Below are 20,162 nucleotides of genomic sequence, written 5' to 3' on the forward strand. Positions count from 1 at the left end.
AATGGGTGTTTAACGAACACCGATAAAAGCCATTTCAGAATATTTAGAAGTTTGGCCGGTATAATGGTTAACCTTGCAAATAGACTGAAGTAATCTGATGATGTTTTATTAATCATAATTTTTATTTCAAAAACTACTATTGTTTTTACATTAACCTACTAAAAGAAATAGAAACAAAAAATATCTGATGATTTTGTATTTCGCTTTTCGTACAAATTATCAATATACAAGTGAACCTATTTTTGGTATTATTATTTTCATTACTTTTTTTGCAACATCACGCATTTTATCCCCGAAGGGGTAGGCAGAGGTGCACCTGCAAATGACGGCACGTAATGTCACTGCACAATTCACATCCACTTTTCTCCACTTGTGTTATAAGTCTATTGCCATATACTGGGCATAATTCCAGACGCGCTACTACTGAAAAAAATTCGATAAATCAAAAAAAAAGCCCCGTAATACTTTGCCTTGCCTAACAGTCGCATTTATAATACTCGAACAACGAGGCAGTCTAATCTTTATTGGTAAAATGTATATCTAATTGACACAATAAGTACCTACACCAGTTTCATGACAAGCGTAAAACTGACTTACGAATAAGCCTGTTGCTTTAAGGATAAATCGTATTACCAAGGAGACGTTTGTATTAAGACATGTTAAAGCTAAAGTAGGTCAACAGGTTCCGATCCTAATCACCCAACATCATCAATCCGAATTAATGGCACCCATGGGAAGGAACTGTGCCCATTTTAATCGCAATCTACTTAGTTAACATCATTATAAGTTAGAAATTGCCTTCACAATGTTCTGTCTAGCAGCTTACAACTTTGTTACCTATATACAGATTGCAACTTTGTGAGTTTTTATTTGCTAAATGGGTTTTTCTTTATTAATTTTTAGGGGAACATCATCCAACGACTTCTCTCGCTTTGGACGAGGCGCGTCAGACTCATACTGATAAAAAACCACCCTGTTCCTATACCTGCATTTTCAGCTGGAGCCCCGGAAAACCTGATAGGTAGTCCGCAGCTCCAGATTAGGCGTCAGTTCTACTGGGCCCCATCTGTGATGGTTTGAAGGCTCTTTGTGGGGCGCGCGGAACGCGACGCGCCGTACACCCAGTGTGTGTTGGTTCTCTTTGGGCGGCGAGTTACCACTGCTCGCCGTCCGCAGACCCGCACTTACGGTGGTTCCTAAATGGGGTAGGGTTTGTATTTAGCCTCTATAAGTACTCTCCTCTCCTCAATTAATCTTAAAAAAAGAAGTTCTTATAAGCATCGGGCACCAGTCAGTTTGAAATTAATATTTTTATTAAATCGTTCAATTCTTATGCCTTTTGTTTAAATAGCTCTGAATTTCTGCCATATCGAACATGAATCAATTTTTAATATAAAATGTAACCTTTACACAAAAATAATATTGATGTAGGATTGTAATAATCATATAGATATCAGGAATATAGGCACGTGTATCTACATATGTTAGTATGTAATATATTTTGAAATTTTAATACCCTCCATTCAATGCTCTAGAGCTTTCCAATTTCAATTTGGTATCGAGATTTTGTGGAATTTCAATTGTTTTCTTGCTATTTGCTCTTTTGTCTTTTATATGATAAATTGTGCTTATGTATCTTTATTTATGAGACAGAATTGGAAATGATTTGTACTGGGACAATCAAGAAAGATACAATATTTTTTTATAACATTCGCGGCGAATCAAGTTATATTTATTTTTTGTAACATTCGCTGTCTGTACCCAGTAATATATTTGTTTAATGTTTAATAAATAATATTTTTGCGTAAAGTTGCTTTGGACTATTTGCTTTTTTATATATTTATTGATGAATGACAAATATTGGTTGTAGATTTCTTTAACATTTTTTCATGGTATCTATAAGCTGGTAAACGCGTAGACTGATTGTCTGATGGTAAGCAATTGCCACCGCACACGGACACCCGAAACGGCAGAGGCGTTACATGTGTGTTGTCGGGATGTTGAGAGTTAGGAATTTAAGCGTTGTTGGGGAACTATACATATGATATTTTTTTACAATTATTATTTTGGTTCTAGAAAAACACAAATACAAAGTAAATATATTAGGTTTATGATTGAAATATCACGTTACGTTTGTATGTCAAGCTACTTAATGTTCATGCGATATTCTTAAAAGCTATTAGCTCATTTATTGTGCTATTAAGTCGTTATTATAAAGGTCACCTTACTATTAATGTTCTTAGTATGCCATGGCTTCTGATTTAAGTATCTTACTAATATATAATATTATAAATGCGAATGTCTGTGTATGTTTGTTACTGGAACACGTCAAAACGGCTGAAGGGATCGGAATGAAATTTGGAACAGAGATAGATAATGGTCTTTAATAACAGGTACTTTTGATAACAGAACTAGATACAGAAGACTTTTCATATTACGGTAAGCCGCTATAACCATTTATTATCGTTTAATATGAAACATATTTCTTATGTGTTACTTCTTTATTTATTAACAGTTTAAGCTTCAATCTTATTTTGAACAATTAGGGTTTAATTTTAAGGAATGCCTATTATATTATTTATTGAGCTTTTTTCAAAACTACTCAGTACATTGTGCTTACTAAAATGTTAACAAATAAGTAATATCGAACATACATAACATAACATATCTAAACTCATTTAAGCGTCACAAAGACAACCCTTTCGGAACACTAGCAAACAAAAAACCACTGATTCTCATTAGAGCAGGCAAAAAGATACAAAAATCTATTCGCTTTGTGGCAATCCTCTGGCAGCCATATTGGAAACAAAGCTCATCTTTGATCGCTGTTTGTCGAGTTTAAGCCTCTAGGCGGAGGTTACTGGTTATTGAGGTTTTATAGGCACGATTGGAATTAGAATTGATGATGAGTTTTTTACGACTCTGAGCTATAGTTTGCTAGTACTGTTGGCTTATTAATTCTAGTTCTTATTAACTATCGTGAGACATACTAAATTAAATAAAAATCACATTTTACTCACGTACATTAATGGAGAAAAGCTCTACTAGTTTCGAGTCACAGAGCGAGAAGGACAATAGGCTACGTCGCGCACGACGTCGCGTCGCTGCGTCTGCGCGCGCTGCTCATGATGAAGAGTCCCTCTGTGACTCAAAACTAGTAGAGCGTTTCCCCATAAATTTACTAGTGCACTTCTACAAACACCGTGGGGCATAAAAAGTGAAAAGTTACGACGAGTATGCTCTACGTTGAACGAAAACAAAACGAGAGCGCGTGCGACCCTCTCATTGGTTGTTTTTTTCGCACCGACCAATGAGAGCGTCGAGCGCTATCGCTTCGATTATTTTCAACATAAAGCAAACTCATACTAAAGTTACTGACTATCCTACAAAAATATCCTTGTAGTTACAAACAAACAGATCACATGTTTAGTTCCCAAATCCCGAGCAACCTTCCCATATCGATTTTCCTTGAATAAACGTATTGGCTAGCGTAACTCAATTAACGTAACGACTGTCATATATCTTCGTTTGAAATCTGAGACATGTTTACGTTCTCCGAGATACGAGAATCGAAGACTGGTAAGTTCTATACTGATTACTTTATGTCTTATTAACTATTTAAAACGGGAAATCACTGGTTATATATCCTTGTGGGCTACTATATAAAGTGGTCTGAAAGTATTTGCCGCGGCTTTAATGAACTCTATGCATTACTTTGTGTATAAAGTTTTAAATAAATTAATAAAATATCCGAATAGCTATTAGTACTACACAATCTTATAGTTTCTCCACGTGGACTTGCATTAAATAAAAAGCCTTACGAATGAATGTATCATTATTTTCAAAACAATTTAGAATATATTTCAGTATTGCCACCGTAGTTCTTAGAAATCTAATTATCTCATTTGATATTTTTCAAAGGAATTAAACCATTTAACATTATAGGTTACCAATAGGATTAGTTCTCAATGCCTGTCCTATCCAGCTTACTAATTATAAAGGTGTGGGCACAAAGACGTGTTTAGTGTAATCTTTATTAATCCTGTTTGAAAAGGCGATTTATTTTGTAGCAAATAATTTTGCTTAGAACCTTGTTTTTATGGAGCAAAGTTATTTGTTCACTAATTTAACGCGTTAATCGCCACGTCGGTCTCTGGTGACCGATGCTTAACGGAGGATTTAACTTGAACAGTTTTCTTTCGGCATTTAATGCTTTAATCTTCGTTTCATTGTTAGTATTTTTTACTACAAAATTTTATGTTTAATATATGAAAATTGTTAGGTCTGTAGAGATTTTAATGTGTATTGTCTGTACTTTATCAAACCCAATAAAGCTGGACTTTATTATATTATAAAATTAGTCTTGATATTGAAAATACGGTTTTGCTACGGAGCAACTTTTTGTGTAATCCATAAATTGTTGTTTCGGGTCCAGATGTCATGTATGTTTGTAAACGCGCCCACGACGCAGGAGAAAATCCTAGTACGGGGCAACGTTTTATAAAAAAGAGAAATACAAAGAAGTAGATAAAAAAAAAAAAAAAAAAATACTTCTATAATTAATTTTATACAGATTTTGCATATCAACAAAACTGTAACAGAAAACTAATATTTACTAGTAAGTATTTCTACCACTTTGTATTCTTTAAACCATAAGAAAATCATATAAAATTGTCATATCAGTTTCAATTCTATGTATAAAATAATAAAGGTTATTTCAGCACAATTTTCCTTTGCCTTCAGTCCCAATTCCACATTGTAGTGGGGACATATTTGCTTTCTCCATTGTGTACACAAACTGTTTGTCTGTCGCTCGTTACACGGGAATTCGCGACTGTTGCGGGATGTTTGGGCCCATGATAGCATGTAGTGTCCTATATTTGATGTTATATGGTCATAGTCTGATGGAAGATAGCAAAAAGTAGATAGTGAAGACTATAGGGCGGCGCTGATCGCTTACCATCAGGTGACTCGTTTGCTCGTTTGCCTCCTATTCCATAAAAAAAAAAGTATTTTAAGATTTTTTTAATGGAATAACCCGTTAATCAAGCCTGGACACTTGAAAGTTTCAAGTTGAAACACCAGAGGCTTTACACTACTTTTAAGGGTTAGAAATTTAAGGGTTGTTGTGGAATCGGGGATTAGGGAGATTGGGAAGTTGGGCCTCCGGAAATTTATACAACGAAACACAACGCAAGTGTTGTTTCACGTCGGTTTTCTGGGAAGCCGTGTAATCACTCCGGTCAAGCCGGCCCATTCGTGCCGAAGCATAGTTCTACCACACTCAAATTGATATTCTACTTGTTGCTACCATCTGTCTCCTTTGTGGAACATTCAGGAGTATGATGGTTAGTGCTATTGCTGGCGCGCTCGGTATGTGACCTTTCGTCACATCTACATTGCTTAAGCAGTACCTAGCTATGTTTACTGTGTTTGAATTAAACCTTGAGGTATTTAACGCTTTAAACGTCGCGCTTTGATGTTTTAGGGCGGGGCGAGGCGGGCCTTCTACCCAATTGTTTTTCGTTGGGATTTTGTGTCCATCATGTCTTTAATGCTTACACTAACTAATGAATTTTTTTAAAATTCAAAGTCAGTATATGCTTTTTACATTGACGTACTGTTTGACTGGGTTGGTAAATAATAATAAATAATACACTTAGGTTTGTGAATTTATTCCGTATTTCTAAAAATCTGTATGTAAAATAATTAGAAAATTGGTTAAGTATATAAAGCGTAAAAAGCTAACCTACAACTACTACTTTCGCATTTAATTATAATATTAGTTAGCCTACACGTTACATGAGCCATTCAGATAAAATCTTCCTATGTACACTATTATTTTAAGTAAGTACTTAAAATGTTGAAGGCCAAAGCCCTAAAGATAGAATGAAAACAATAGAAATGGAAGGTCCAGGCACAGCTATCAGCGGCGGGAAGTCATAAAAGTTTACTAAAAGGGGGATTGTTGAGGTTTTTACTAAATTTCGGTTTAGTTTTAGTTCTTTTTCAGGAACAATAAGAATTTTCTTTTAAATAGCACACTGTATTATTTCCATACATGTAATAAAACTGTAGAAGTGTTAATTCTTGTGTGCATACAGGTTTCTCTGCTGCATATGCTGCCAAAAGCTATTATTTCACGCGGACGAAGTCGCGGGCAAAAGCTATTTATAATAACAATGTAAGCACTTATCCTATTCTGCTAGTCTATTCATTTGACAATCACCTAAATCAACAAATGACGTTATAGCTATCTATATTAAATAAACCTTCTATCTTCTATCTTCTATCTCTCTTCTATCTATATTAAAGTTATTAGACAAAAACTCTTAGATTGACGGTACAACATTTGTCTAGGTTTATGACCTAGTAAAAGAGCCGTGTTGACAGAAAAGCCATGAGAAACAACAAGCCTTGTTTTTAAAGACGGGGGGAAACCTTTAAAACTCACCTATCATTAGTTTTCAAACATCTGCCAACACATCAAAGTGAGACAGGATTTTGTCATCAACCAAAAGATGTGTAATTTTCCATAACATCTAACACATAAGAAGTAACTTCAAAGCTAATCTTAACACAGTTAACAAAACAATATCATAATTCATAAGTTAAGGTTGCCGACAAGACATTAATTATGTTAGCCAAAATTAGGGCTCTAATTAGTAAATCTAGCGAAGGGTCTGGTAACTAGTATCTGGGCGTGTTTACTCTTGAAATTAGATTAGGTTTATTATTACCTACTGTTTAAAGGTTAACAGTCAAGTGGTTTCATGAATGGCCATCTTATCTTTAATATTACCTAGAAGTGTCGTCCCAGACAAACTTTTTCCAAGCTCCAGTAGAGCCGATTGGCGAATATGAAGTTTCTATTTCGGTTCTTTACTTTTTGAGCGTGTAAAATCTATACATTATCATCTATCTATACATTTCATTATGCGGCTTACTCACGTAATTGTTTGACGAGGAACTCGTGAATATAAGCCTCTAGCATTGCTTGAAACTAGTCGAGTTTGTTTAATTACGTAAGTAAAAAATTTAACCCTAAGGTTGACTGGTATAAAATGGCATAGCGCATTAAGTTCGCCATATGTATCACTGTTTAACTGTTAAAAAATTAAATGTTATATATTATATTACATTGAATAAAAAAATAAACTAGTAAAACCTGTATAACATTCAACATATCTCAGGCTTTGTACAATTTATTCAGGCGCGTCTTGTTTTATATGTTTGTAATTTTGGTCCTTATCCAAAGATTCGTATATTTCGTCCAATTTAAAAAGAAAATGTTTTTTCTGTGAATAAAAACACGTCGTACTACGCTAGGGAAATGTAACGTTACGTGTCACGATTTTTAATCTCGTAGAAAATTAAACATTTATTGAAGAACATGTGCTTGTATATACGTATTTATTTCGGAGCACTTTGGTTTTGTTTTCTTTCTTTTATCAGCTATTGGTCTTAAGCAAAAGATTCGGTGCTACGAATGCCAATTTTGACTTTAAACAACGTAACACCTAATTCGGATATTCACTCTTTTTTCTCATTGCGTTTACTCGTGCGACTTCTAAAAAGAATAAAAAAAAAATCAATAACACTTTACCAAATTTGAAGACTGCCACCGCTCATCTCTCTATTTTTTTCTTCATAGTTTGAATATTATGTTGCCTACGTATAACGAGGTAATCATGAACAAACATAGGTACATATATAGGTCAAACAGAGAATAATATTTACAGAAATGTTATTAATATTTTACGATCAAAAATATGAGACCACAACCTTGTTACGACTCGCCCTAATGATGTCCCTGCTAACTGTATAAATACCTATGTAAACAAAGAGACCAGACCTCAAAGTATCCCTTTTATAATTTGTGAAAAGGTCCAGTGAATTATGAAGGTACCTACTGTTTGAAATAAATGAAGGCGTATAGTAGAATTGTATCCTTAGGTCTGTCTAAAATATGAACTAAATTCAAATCAAATTCAACTCAAGTCAAAGTTAAAGTCAAAATTATTTATTTCAAATGATGGAAGACACTTTTGAACGTCAATACAAATATTACTATATAAAAAAACAAAATCGTTTTTTTATATTAATATTTGTGTATCTGTCAGGTCAGTTCTCTAGTGAAGTTATTTGCTCGTACCAAAGTGTAGATTCCTATGGAGAAGAACGAGCAAGAAACTCCATAGGTTCTAACTTTCATCACGATAATCAGCAGTCCGTGACGGTCTGCTAGACTATGGGCCTATTATACATAATTGCCATAATCTTAGTTACTGCAATAGGCAGGCAGGTTTAAGATCATAGTTTAAAATAATCAGATTTATTAGACACATACAGTACTGCTACCAGGTCTTTATTAACTGTATCGAATAGTATCGAAGTACTGTTTTGTTTAGATGATACAAGTAATCTTCTGACAATGTAATTATCAGTAATCAGAACGCCAGTTGAATTCAAGATCCTGTGATTCTCAGTTATCATTTCTTCAGTGTCGACACTGTCTCTGATCTTGGAAAGTTAAGTAAGATTTGGAGATAGCAACCATCAAATTTTAAAAGTCAACAACCTTTTTGTAACTAAGACTTCTAATTTCCATGATATTTCTTAACAAACCTGACACCATTTCCGTAACAATAAAAGTCGCTAAATTAACATTTATTATTAAAACAAATTCTAATATTTCCGATGATAACAGAAGTTTTCTCTTGAGATGACAGAAACAAATTGTGAGCGTCTCTCAAATTCAAGTTGAAGAGAGTTGACAATGGGACTCGAAAGAAAAATATCTTCGAGAAAATTCTTTTTGAAATATCTTTCCGTGGCGTGGGAGGGTCTCATTACAAAAACGATAAAACCCTTTAAAACTCCTTAATGTTTATTCATTTGTAAACAGTTTGTTTTATAAAATCATGTTAACTTAAATATAAGATAACATATTTAACGTAGATCGGGTAGCAGCTCTCTATGATGAGCATTTTAAGCTGCAATTGCCTATCCACCTGTCAAGCGTGGAGATTATAAGCCATCAGACCACCACAGCTCAGTAGGGCTGATACCATCCGGAGCTGCGGACTACCTAGCTCGTATTGGTTCGAAAACTAGGAATAGGAACGGAGTGGTTTTTAGTTAGTAAGTTTAGGACACTTCCTCTCGCTTCGCCCAGAGCGGGACAAGTCATTGAATTACTTTTCTTTCAAAAAAAGAAGCGTAGAGGTTATGGTTAATCCCTTTTTTGTAGAGAAGGCCTAGAGTCAATAGTAATTCAAGAGTAATTATGTAAAAAATAGTTCCAGAGTTACCTACCACTTTCGTGTCTACATTGATAATACTTTGCATAATGAATGATTTTCTACTTCAATTTCTTAAGCATAATGAAACTTTCCATTCTTCGGAAGTGTCTTTTCATCATTTTAATTAAGTTTATATTAATTTTGTCTTATTAGGAAAAGTTATGGCTTCACCCACTTACTTACTGTTAGAAATAGAAAGTTATATTTTACTCTTTGTTTTACTTTGTAATCATATTTTGTTATACAGGATGTAACAAAATACCCATATACATCAAGAAGCACTGACGAATACAGTATGAATAGAATCTCTACACAAAGTTTCAACTTAAAATACGTTTAAAAAAATAGTTACCAAATGCTTGGTGTCGCATGGTTCTTGATTTTAAAGCATACAAACGTATCACAACACTACAGGGGTCACTCGCTAATATTACGAAACATTTCTTCTGTAAATCAGATCGCCTAGTACCTGGAATTTTATGTATTGGAAAAATTCATAACTTCGTTCCATGAAAACATGAGTTTAAAAAACCCTTTCCGTATCGTTTGTTATGTTATCTAGAAACCGTGCACTTGATATGTATACCCCCTTTTTGTTACACCGTGTATAATATCAGCACCATGCGTTAGCTTATTAATAATGGCTTATTACATCGTAGAAATCTGTACACAAAATGAGTGATTTTTTTATTTTTATAATAACTATCGCGAGACATACTAAATTAACTAAAAATCACGGTTTACTCACGTACATTAATGAAAAAAAACTCTACTGATTACGAGTCATAGAGGGAGTCTTCATCATGAGCAGCGTGCGCAAACGCGGCGACGTCGCGCAGCCTACAGTAAAACTAGTAGAGCTTTTCTTCATCAATGTACGTGAGTAAATAGTGATTTTTAGTTAATTTAAAAATATTAATTTGCATTGGCTTTCATTACATCCGTGGTAAAGTAGGTATTGCTACTAATGTAATGTAATTTACATTAATAACAATTTCACACAACCAATTACAAACAGTTCCTTTCCAGTTTATCACCAAAGAATTTGGCACAAACAGCTGAACACAATTCCCATCTCTTAACACGTTCACTGCGTTACGGGAAATATTTGGTTGTAATTGAGTCTTGCTCTGTGCGGCAGCTAGTTGTCCTGGTTTTACTCTCCGTGCGGAGGTGATTTATTCAAGTATTCGTTCAAGTAAAAAAGAGACACCTATATTCCCGATGTGCTTACTTATAGTGTATTCAAATTTAAGAATAAAAATGTACGTGAATTATTTTGTCGTAACGCACAGAAAGGTAATTATTGTACAACACATAGTGCGATACGGGAACTATTTGGCCGTATTCTAAACCCCGTACCGCACTGAACGTGAGCTTCATTTAGTCATAGTGCTGTGCCTAGTCAATACGTTTTTACAGAACGCGATATCCTACTTAAAGTTCCTATTAGTCGTGATTATGCAGGATGTTATGTAAAGAATTATTATTAAGGATTATCTCATTTCATGGTATGGCACCTACTACTCTTATTATTTTTTAAGTATTTTTTTTTCTGATGATTAGATTATCAAGTAAAACAAATAAATAATTATATAAAATAAGAAGTTACTGTTTTGTTAATGTTTGTTAAAATAAGAAGTTACTGTTTTTGTTAACAATTATTACTTTTATTACAAAAAAGGTTTTGTTGATAGTGTAATACTCTAATAAAAAATAATGAATCTAAAACAAAACAACGTTTTTGTGATACCCCATCCCTAGCAATACGACTGTTGTATGCGCCACGACAAGTATTTTCCCGTAAAATCAACCATTTTTAAAAATACCTGTAACTTTTAAAATATTACTAAGAACCCCGTGCTACGGCAGCTGTGTATACACAAGGATGTAAACTATGTATTGGTACAGAAAAAAAAATCTGCTGAAAAGTTTCCATGTCTCTGTGGAGGTTTGAAGTCAGGACTACATACGGGAACATAGACGTCGTAACGCACATCAGGCAATCTTGATACGGGAAGTATGTGACTTGTACAGCACTGGAAGTAAGTCTTAATTTTGGGCAGCCGCAGTGAACGTGTTAATATTCAAAGGAATATAAATCACAACAACGTACTCAACCAATCGTATTTTATTACCATCTTAAAAGACTTTCCATGTTGTGGATCACAAATATGGCCGCTTTACTAATGTAGGCGTTTATTAAATATTCGTTTTGCTCCCGAACCACACGAAGATATGTATATTTTATTTGACACAGATAGCTGCGAGGATGAATTCATAATAGCTACGTACGGGGATTATGCTTTTTGAATCTAGATTTATCCAGATAGTATTTTTTAGATGGTAATAGTGTGTAGAATTTAGTAACAACTGTGTAGTTATTTTCCTCCTTAATACCGTGGAGACCCGCCCAATGAAACTCGAAACAACAGAAGCGTTGCAAGTGCATTTGCAACCTTTTGGGGATTTGGAATTAGAGGATTATTTGGGAAACTTAATGCAAAATACAACGCAAGTGTGGTTTCACACCGGTTTTCTGCTAAGTCGTGGTTATCATTCTGGTCGAGCTAGCCCATTTGTGTTGAAACATGGCTCTCCTACAATTTTCGGTACAAATCTTACTGTAAAATGAAGGTAATCTTTAAGAACCCGTTCTGTTCTATCCTGAACAGTACTTAAACCATCTCATATAGGTACATATAATTTCTTACACGGCATAATTTATATAATATAGTTGAATACTCCACACTAAAATTCAACACATTCTATCCCCATATCAATAATTTAACTTAAATAGTTTACCAGTGTATCAAAGGAGTTCCAATCTAGTCCTAGCTTAGAAATAAAATGAAAATGTATTTATTTAAGGGACTTTGTCGCTATTCCAAAGTGAGTTAGTCGTCACTTTGTCGTGTAGTGAGTTTGTCGTCAGTTTTAATGGAAACACGTGTTGTGTCGAAAAGTAATGAGTTTCATACGTTAGTAATGTAGATTTGAATGGTTTGTTTGCACAGTTTGTGGGGTGTTTTGTGTTGAATTTATTTGAGTGAGTATGATTTTTGTTTTGAGAATATTTTTTGTTTATGCTTTGCTGAGAAATTAATCTTTCAATAAAGAAAACATAGCTAGGTTTAGTATGTTTCCACCAGTGCTAAGCTGACTATATGTCCCAATTAATATGATTGGTGGAAGACAAACGCATATACAGCAACGTGACATAGCTCATCTCTTGTGGAGATGCACCCTTAATCTTTGATCATTATTCTTTAAATCATTGTGCAAACACAGACAACGTCACGCTTTTTTATCCCCGAAGGGGTAGGCAGAGGTACACATTACGGCGTGCAGATTAGTTTTCAATTCTTACAATCCAATATCAATTTTATCTTGAAGCTTAGTGCGAAACTTGTCATAACATTACTACGCTCAAAAGCCCTCTTGTTTTAACTACTCATAGAATTTAGGTAGCAACAATTTCTAGGAACAAAACTATGACTATGACTATACAACAATAGGGATATTTGCCAACATTAGTAATTACACAGCAAATATTATACTAAGCGTTAGTTACATAGAACTCGGTGTTAAGTTGTTTGTTTTAATAATATGTAATGTCACACCTGCCTCCCTTGACAAATGGCATTTAAACACTACTACAAGAAAGTAGGACACTTAATGTTATCTATATATTAATACGTGATGCAAAAACTTTCGGAACCTTTTTACAAAAATTGCGCGGACGTAGGAGCATAAAATTTGGTACACTTATAGTTTATGTGTAGGAGAAGTGAAAAAGGCTAATATTTTTCAAAAATAATACTTATAAAGTACATTAAATCAATAAATAAAACATTACACACACTACCATGCATAGCATCGTATTTGACAAAATGTCAAAATTGACAGACATTGCGATGATATTCTCACGTCTCATATGAAAAGAGGTTTCTCATTGAAGGAGGTTTGGTTATTCGTGATCCGCCGGAATATATTAATTTGAATTTCACAAAACTAATAGCAATTTGTTAAATAAAAATTATCCTTGAACGTATGGAAAGTGGTATTGTAAATTAAATCGTATAGTACCCTAACCAAATAAGGCCTATGCCCCAATAAAGCCTATTTTGAAAATTTCCCTCTTCCCGATGTCAAATGGTCGCCAAAGTTTGTAGAAGTGTGCATGCACATTAGTTAACTAATTTGAGCACAGCAAGCAACCCGTGCCGCGATTATGTTGGAACCTACAGACAAAAACAATCACGACGTGGAGCGCACTTTAGTTTTTATAAAATTCGAGTAGCGTAAACTGTTAGTATTTTTATATTTATCAGTATACAACGTGCCGTGTTTTGTCTGTATGACAATTATATACATTTAGCCATCTCCTCACATAAGTGAAATAGCTATAATATTGGTGTATTTTATATAATCGTTGTTTTGTTTACCTATGTGCCATGCCCTAATAAAGCCTACAAAAAAAACGTGTAGGCCTTATTACGGCATAGTTGTTTTTCAGTAATTTCAAAGAAAACGGATCACCAGCTTCTGTCAAAAAGAAAGCCAATGGATTTTGCAAAAGATGGAAAACGCTGTTAAAATGGTAGAAAGGGGTAAACGGGGTGAATAGATACAGAAAAGGGGTGAATGGATATCGGGAAATTCTTCATAGTATCTATTCACCCTTCGAATTTTATACACCCTGTTTTACCCGGTAGGCTGCTGTAGCCAGATATAACTTCCAAAGAAGTACGCATCATCTAAAGAGTGGTTTCCACTACACGAAAGCTAGGTCGGTCGCTAAATTGGCTACAGAACAAGAAGTTATTCTCATTCGTTTGACTGATGCTGGGGTGCCGATGACTTCAAAGATGTTACTTGGGTATTACATGATGAGAAACTCGTTTAGCCTGATGTATAATGACCAAAATTAATTAATAAGATCTCATTACATTTATTACAAGCATTGACAAAGTTTTGTTATAATTAAGAAGTTGAATACTTACTAGTTTTTATTGAGGCCTTATTAAGACATAGGGTTCCCAATAAGGCCAAAGTGACACTTTAGTTATTTGTGTTTATAAAATTGTAAATTTTGTTTCTAAAGCCATTTTGATTCCATTATTACAAAGTTTAATAAATAAATATAAGATTTTGAAATTATCAGCCCATTGTCATTTTAAACCTACGAGCTAGGCGGTAATAAAAATAAGGTAGGCCTTATTTGGTTAGGTTACCTTATATGGTCGAATTTCGACCGCTAGGCGACCACTAGTTTAATTAATAGCTTGACTTAAACTGCTGACTCTATACTACTATACTATAGTAGTAGTATAGTATTAACTTGCCTTGAACTGTCGTCTACTACTACTGTGATAATCCTTTATATTTTACAGTTTTAAAGACAGTAGAGAAGAATTACACATGTAATCACTCCTACTCTACTCCGTGGGTACTGGGATAACCGCCCGGAAGACACGGTGGATCAAACTATGTCGGTGTGCCCTGCATGGACTGAACACCGTCGTGTACTCAGGGATATGATCGGCGACTGCGATTTCACGCGTTAGTCTTTAGTTCAGAGAAGACGTTGGATGATTTTCCGCCCTCAAAAAGAAAAATCCGTAGCGCAAAATCTCCATATACGGGTATTATAAATAGACTAAATATTTCAGAGAAACCGTTCAATAGTGGCAATCTGTACACGTTTACATCAACTATAAATAAATAAAACAGACAATAAAATCCGTTGTAAAATAAAATTGGTTATTTCTCAATTCAAGTTCTACGTACGAACCGCTCAAAGGGTCGAAATGTCCAACACGGCAATCCTTTTATGTCCGCTTTTTGAACTCGAAAAATCGGTGTCGGGACGAAATATTTCGCTGAACCAATTTGGGGCGGTTTCGTTATTTAAAAGAACAATTGCCAATTTTGGGAAACCTTACGTTACGTACCAGCTGTGAAAGGGTTTTAAAATGTAGATCTATATATATTTTATTTATCTTATTATTTTGGTTTGTTACACTCATTGTTTTCAGAATCTGCCTTTTTTTTAAGGGGGAAAACATGGATAGAGTGCTAGGGGAAAATCATCCAATGACTTCTCTCGCCATGGGCGAGGCGAGAGGAGTGTCAGACTCTTACTGACTAAAAACCACCCCGTTCCTACTCCTGCTTTTCGAGGCTTCGATTCGCAGCTCGGGAAGGTAGCCCGCAGAATCTGCCTGCGTGTTGTTTAAAGAATTATTCGCCTTTTTCTATAGATGAAGTTTTCTGGCGTTTGGGCTAATAAATGTAACTCCCTCAAGATGCTAAAGCGTAATTTTGTACTAGATAATAACTACTAGATAGTAGGAACGGTGTTTTAGTCAGTAAGAGTCGCAGACTATTTCGCCTCGCATAAGGCATTGGATGATTTACCCCTAAAAAAATATCCTTTGGTCGAATAACTAATATGGAATAATAAATAATATTTTCAAAAAACCTTCGTTTCACATTTAAATACACAACTAGTCTACTTCTTTAAATTTAGGTATATCTTAATTCATATTCATGTCGCTCTTCTTAAGGATACGTCAACCCTCATCATTCCAATGTATGTGTGGACTTGCTGACGAATGAACAACTCGAAGAAAGCCTCTTGTCACTTCAAACATATCACTCTTGCAAAAAAGATAGGTAGGTATCTTCTTGTCATCAAGTCGACTTTTCAAAGATGAGAATATTATTTGTTTGGACTGAATTTGTCTGGACTAAAATGGTGACTTGTATTTTTGTAATGAGTTCTAAACATACATACGCTTTTTAACTTAATTTAAGTGGATAATATCATCACATCATTAACCTATAAGTGCCCACTACTGAGCAAAGACCTCTTCTTAGACGGAGAAGTTGACAAAATAGTTACAAATGTAGCCTACAATCGTATAAATGGTATGACGCTGTCTATTTTTATAAATGCTTTTTTAAAGGGGTCAATTATCCGATGACTTCTCCCGCCTTGGATGAGGAGAGAGGGAGTGTCAGACTCTTACTGACTAAAACCACCCCGTTTCTATTCCTGCTTTTTCGGGGCAAGGCAGTCCTCAGAAAGAAAAAAACTAGATAGTTTTTAATTTACAATCTCACGTAAATAAAATCAATTGGCTAACTGATCGTAACAAAACGTAATGTTTATACATATGTCCAGTCTAATCTAACTAGTCCCTCCAAATACCAGAAGGCAACAAAGCGAAAAAAAGGGAAAATAAATCCTATTACAAGCAAAACAACGATAGTTTTTGCGTGTTAGAATTTACAAGGCATTTATTGAATAAGCCATCAAAGGTTCAAGTTTGGTATTGAAAGGTCAAGTTGTTTCCGGAATACTTTCCTAAACCTCTTTAATAGAAGGTAGATAGACGTCCTGTATTTGACAAGTTTGTAAGAAAGATGAATTCAATAAGATGTCCTTCGATACGTCCGGTGTACCCAGGACGAGCAGCTAGGTTTGTTTTGGACAGACTCGTCAATAATTTTATTATAACTTTCGTGAGACATACTAAATTAATTAATATGTTATCGGCTTATTGTTTGACGACTCATCCATAACAGCGCGACAATTACCGTGTAAGTAGTGTGTCGCGGAATGCTGCTCATGAATATGAGCCTAGAACATGACTTGAAACTAGTGGTAAGCAATCGCCTCCGCCCATGGACACTCGAAACACCAGAGGCGTTACAAGTGCGTTGCCGGCTTTTTGGGGAATAGGAATTTAAAAGCTGTTGGGGAATCGGGGATTGGGAAGGGGAGTAATTGGGCCTTCGGTAACCTCACTCACACAACGAAACACTATGCAAGCATTGTTGTTACACGTCGCTTTTCTGTGAGGCCGTAGTATCACTCCGGTCTAGCTGGCCCGTTCGTGCCGAAAAGCATGACTTTCCTACAATTATGTGTGATGATGAATTATATGTATGTAAATGACTTCTATTTTGAATTCAGATAGGTAAACTTTCTTTAAGAGATCTTAATGTAATAAAGTTTTAATAAACTTGCTGATAGACTAGTTAAAACTTTGTAATAAGTTTTGTTGTTTTTTTAAACATGTGTGTGTAGACTATAGTTTTCTACGAATAACAAGATGTTACTGAGTATGTCTCGTGAGTTTTATATTATGTGTTTGTTTTGAGTTCAAATTATTCTTTGTATTCTTAATTTAATTTAGTTCTTTTGAAACTTGTACTTTTTGAAACTCTCCTGGGCGCTGTTTGTCAACTAGCTAAATGCCAAACTGCATTAATTTATCTAGCTTTGTAGCTGTGCGAGGAAGACGCGCAGCTCGAGTATACGATATTTTAATAGTAGGTAAGCCACCCATGCCATCCGTCATCGTTAAAAATCTCACACTTCCTTGTCTTTTATCCCCAAAAAGCTAGGTGCCTTTTGAAGGTTTTACACCATCATCAAAAAAATAAAAAAGTTAAGCCACCCATAGCACGCATCTTTCCATAAAAAACTGAGTCCTTTTCCACGAGTGCTAAACTATGTGTACAAGTGAATATGATTGGTGGAAGCCAAACTCATTCACAACAACGTAGCACAGCACATCGCTGGTGGAAAAGCACACTAAGAGTCGACGAGTAATATTTCAGTTATTATATACAACCTGTCAGTACTCAATCAATCCCTTTCATTCAAACCACTCACACACATCCATCTTTATTTTTGACAGGCTTTTACGTTAGGTGAAGGATTAACGCTACTCGTTCAAGTAGGTAGTTTTCAGTACATCTAAATAATTTGTGTGGTTTAATTTAGGTCTAGAATTCACCATCTTTTAGGAATCAAGACATTTTGCCATTACGCCGTTGATCTAAACCACAAATTGCAAAATTCATTAGAAAATACCTGTGTATTGTATAATCGGTCTACCAAAGAAAAATCTTAATCGTTGTCGTACAGAAAAAGTTTTTTAACATTTTTTTCGAAACTGGGTGGAATCGATGTTTGCCAAAAAGTTTAAGAAAAAGGTTCCATCGTCTACCTGTGTTCCGGCCTAAGTTTTATAATTAAATTCAAGTTTTTTGCAAAGGGCCTTTGATAGGGTGGCTAACTTTTTCTTAGATTCATTTTTACTGGAAGTGGAAACAAGATTCTGTGTATTGCCTTGAAGTTTTATGAAGGAAATGAATGGATTAAAACTATTTTACTCTAAAAAGAAATAATTGTAAGGACCTCATATCACATTAACAGCCTATAAGTGGCCACTGCTGACCAAATGCTTCTTCAGACATGGAGAAATTTTGAGCATTAATCACCGTGCTTGCTCAATGAGGGTTGGCGTTTTCAACCTTATAATTAGTAATTATAAGCCCAGGTTTCCTCACGATGTTTTCCTTCACTTCAGTCTTGTCAAAATAATCTTAGAAAGTACATATGACTCGGAAAATGTTACGTTGGTACTTGCCGTTGGTACCTAGCTTTCAAACTGTGGTGCACTCTTATGCATGAGAAACGAGCGTCTTAAACTTCGGGTCCACCACGACACACATGTAAGTACCTACCTATTGATTTGGTTTGCTTTCCTAGTTAGTTAAAAGAAAATTGAAGGTGTGTGTACACCTTCAATTTTCTTTAGTAGGCGAAATACTTATAATAAATTATGGTCCAATAAAATCAGATTAGATAAAGATAGAAGATGTAATGAACATGTTTTTATTTATTAATTAACATTAAATTCATGTAATCACAAACAAATATCTAAAATCCAAGCAAGGCCCGTTCGTTACGAAAATCACTCATTAGACATGTTCTGGAGATTTAAGGGATGAATGAATGTAACAACGGATTATGTGTTGTTAACATAATAACAACAAAGGTTCAATGAATTAACACGAAGGTTAAAAGTATAATATAAATGTCAAATTGAAGAGATTTCTAATTATTAGAAGTAGTAATTTTTATTACGTGATTGTGGAAATATTATTATGTAAAATCTACCAGTGTTCCTGTGGGATAATTTGCCTATTAGATATTGTTCCAGACAATAAGCTTTTCCTATTCCAAAATTCATCCATACGTACAAACAATCGCATATTTATAGTATTAGTAACATCACAATATTAGTATAATCCTATAATCTGTTCCCGTAGTATACATATAAACTTATAATCTGTACCCTTAGTACGAGTTAGTTTTACGTTTAAAGTAATCGGAACGAAATCTCTGAGAGCTCTGATTGGCCAGCTCGATAAACCTACCAATCAGAGTGCCAAAAGTGGTATCACTACAGTCAAGTCGGTTCCGCGTAAAGTATGTCTCCCTCACTATTTTCATACAAAACACGTAAACAAATTTTTATCGAACGATTTTATTATAATAGGTAGTGAAAATACCTACACCTTTATTTTCGTACCCATCTAACACTCGTGGCGTTTATTCATTGGAGCCTATAAGTACTGATAGTGACAGGATATTGACAGACGCCCACGTTTCTCTTCCAATTCTTTGATATAGCAATATAATAAATTCTGGCTTTCCCATTTCTTGAAGTTTATTGGGAAGGCAAATCATTTCTGTTGACTACTACGTAATTGGTTATTACGAATTATATTTAGAACTGTACAAAGGGCAACGATTTTTTTTTTGTATTTTAAAAAGAACGTCTGTTGGATTTTCTCCTGTATCGTGGGTCCGTTTACAAACATACAAGTTCACATGCACATGACACCCAGACCCGAAACAACAATTTGTGGATCACACAAAGAGTTGCTCCGTGCGGGAATCGAACCCGCTACCCGTTGCGCGGCAGCCAGTTGCCCAGCCACCGCACCAACCGTGCAGTCGATTGAAAGTAATTTTACTTTTAAATA

At 34.8% G+C, this 20,162-nt stretch overlaps 1 protein-coding gene across 2 annotated transcripts in view; it reads right to left on the reverse strand.

Moving 5' to 3' along the window:
• Positions 1-20,162, reverse strand: part of LOC118273511 (sodium bicarbonate cotransporter 3) — a 92,231-nt gene that overhangs the window by 58,532 nt on the left and 13,537 nt on the right. The window lies entirely within an intron of this gene.

This window comes from Spodoptera frugiperda, chromosome 1 (assembly GCF_023101765.2).
Source record: "Spodoptera frugiperda isolate SF20-4 chromosome 1, AGI-APGP_CSIRO_Sfru_2.0, whole genome shotgun sequence".
NCBI lineage: Eukaryota > Metazoa > Arthropoda > Insecta > Lepidoptera > Noctuidae > Spodoptera > Spodoptera frugiperda.